The sequence below is a fragment of the Lactuca serriola genome, chromosome 8 (genome assembly GCF_051521515.1).
Source record: "Lactuca serriola cultivar US96UC23 chromosome 8, Lser_US96UC23_V15, whole genome shotgun sequence".
NCBI lineage: Eukaryota > Viridiplantae > Streptophyta > Magnoliopsida > Asterales > Asteraceae > Lactuca > Lactuca serriola.
In genome coordinates this window covers 221,212,200-221,215,445 of record NC_136415.1, presented here as the reverse complement: position 1 = coordinate 221,215,445, position 3,246 = coordinate 221,212,200, and positions in this window count along the sequence as shown.

The following is a 3,246-nucleotide window of genomic DNA, read 5'->3' as shown; positions in this document are numbered from 1 at the left end:
TTTTATTGATAATAAACAGAAAATTAGGAACTTGTCTTTACAATGCATAAAATAAAAAAAAATATATGTTTCTAGACATCTCCTTAGCAGTCTATTAGATTATCACAACTCCTAAGCAGTAGCTTCCAAAATCTGATTATCAAACAATGCAACCGAAATCCATCTCTCATGATTAGATCCAACTTACCCTTTTTAACCTTCGTTCTTTCTCCTAGATGCTACAAAAAGCATCAAAATGTGATCATCACATCATGTATTAAGAATCTATGAATAAGAACGTGTTCAACTAATGGAGTTTAGATAATGGATATACCTGAAGTAGAGTCACACAACCTGACTTCACTATCTCTGAGATATTTCAGGTATTTGGGCAGCTTCGCAACCAATGTCCCTTCAATTGGAAATAGAAACATATGGACCTTTTATGGTTAGCACATGGAACTACCTCAAAACTGTCGTTTCTCTTTACCATACGATCGAACAGTTTAACCCTGGCCGATAATTTTCCATTGAGAAGAGAAATCTCTTCTGGACCACCATTGTCACCATTGTCAATGTCCATGGAAACTTTGGAATAAGACCCTTAAATAATCTTTGCTTCATTGGTGCTCTTAAGCATTTCTGCCTCATCATTAATCAACATTTGGGTCAGAACAATTAGGGTCACGTCGAGGTCACTGTTGTGGTGTTGATTATGATGGCATGTGCGGAATTAGAAAAGATCTAGTGATTCATCATACAAATTCAAGAACACATGGAGTAAATAAGTCTTTGTAAGCTCTTATTAGATCTAGAAAGGATATACAAATAGGTTTATACAAGTTTCTCTCTCTAGTCTAACACTCCAAATGATTCCCTTACATAATGGGAGTCACTCACCTCCTATTTATAGGAAAGACTCAACCCATTTACACATACAAGAGAGTAAGCCTAAAACACTACATCCAAGAGTGACTTTGCACCCTAACATTCTCCCCCTCAAAGTTAGGATTGGATGTCCGGCTTTAATCTCCAATGAGCTAGCGCGATCAAGACCAAACTCCCCCTCGAAGTAACACCGGTCTTCAAATCCGCAAATGAATATTCGAAAAACCCGAGAAGCTTCAAATACCCATCATTTCTCCCCCTTTTTATAATCAAAAAATGATTATAAAACCCATTAAGGATGAGAAGCGCCCATGGAATAATCTTCACAATACTCCCCCTAGATGTGTACCAAAAATGAATCACCAAAAATCTTGCATGGAAAAACAATCACGAAAAAGCCATAAAAATTTTCAATTTATGAAAATTTTGGACTTTTTGGGTGAAAGTTGCAAGATTTTTCAAAAACCGGGTAGAAATTGTCACTTTCTGAAACTTGCAGGGACCCGTTGCGCCCAAAACAACAAAATATGCAAAACTCTCCCCCTTTTCCAAAGCTGGGTAGAAAGCATCAATTTGCACAAACTGCAGGGACCAGAAATGCACAATCTACAATTTTTCAGCAAAAAATAGTCCTTTTTCAAATTTGGGTGAAAACTGCCACAAATTCGAAGTTTCAGGGACCATCTTCGAAATTCTGCTCTTTTGCTCCAAAACGTACGAAGCATGCCCATTTTCGAAGACTTGTGTTATTTTCGAAGTGACAACAAATCGAAGGTTCAGGGGCTATTTTTGAAACTTTGTGTTTTGCTCCATTCTTTCGAAGCACGAAGACTTAAAACATACGAAGAGTTTTTTTTTTTTTTTTTTTTTTTGTTTTTTAATATTCAGCCCAAAACAAACTCCCTTCGTTTTTCCCAATATTCACCCCAAAACAAACACCCTTCATAAACTCACCAACCCTTCGAAAATTTCATCAACACCAAAACACAGGGACCCTTCGAAAATTAGAGACTCTTCGTTTTTCATTCAAAATCCAGATTATCTACTTCCAGTTCATTATCATACGAGATCCTTATCAGCTTTCCAAATACCCTTCATATGTTTATGATCAAAATCAGCTTTCCAAATATTCGTTTCTTACAGTTTATCCCAAATCATCAAACATACTTGAACCCTTCGTAAATCAACTAGAAACCGACTCCTTAAAATCTCGTTCCCAATTCATCTTCTTCGATTTTTATCAACATCAACTCTCAATCTGCTTAACCTTTCGAAGATGAACTCCAAAATCGACATTAACACAATTTCAAAGCCAATCTTATGTCATCGATTCCAACTCCTTTCTTTCTAGTTGACCTTGAACATTCAATTCTTCGAGAATTCAGATTCCAAAAACCTTCGAAAAAAAATTCGATCATTAACCCTTCGTTCTCCAGTTTATCATAATCAAACCAAACTCTACCATCAACTCTTCATATCGATTTTCAGGAATCGAAAATAGAATCAATATCATCACATTCGTTTTCAAACATCGACATCAAAATTTCGATTTCAATGCATCGTTATCTATTCAGCTCCAATAACTCACAATCAACTCCAAAATTCATTCTCTTTAGTCCCAACAATCTATCTTCGACTCCAAATCAACAATCGAAAATCAAACCTTTACCCAAATCGATTTCAATTTCAAGCACAGAGACCCTTCGCTTTTTGATTGAAACCAAAATCGATATCCAAAACATCCGACATCACTTAACAATTTGGACTTAACCTCATATCAACCCCATCCCTTCCTGTTCGTCATCAATCGTCGACTTCAAAATCGAACCTCAAAATCTTCGATTTCATTCAATCAATCCAGTTCATCGATAAAAACCAATCGGATGACAAAATCAATCGACATTTAAGTATAACCCGTCGATAACATTCAAAATCCAAAATCAATCATCGACATACTCATGTGTTCTTGATTCAATTCATCATAATCAAGATCCAAATATCGATTTCTACTCTATGACCTAAAGCAAATCGATTTCATCATATACATATCATTTGAAATCGAATCTCACAAACAAATCGATCGATTAAAAGACACGAGAAAACAGAACACTTTTAAAAGAAGAAATCATGTTCATATGAACATTCAAGAACACCGAAGAGTACAAATCTTTTAAGCGTGTTTGGATGAATAAGAGAAATACTTCATATCCGATTAATACCAATTAATATCGGATAAAAAAATGAATGGGCTTAAGGTGTTCTGTCTATGAACAGTATTGCATTGAAGATTGGGTCAAAAATTAGAGATTTCGATTGAATTTTGGGCTCACAATCAAAAGGTAAGATGAATAGTAAAATCATACATTTGAGCTCATATAA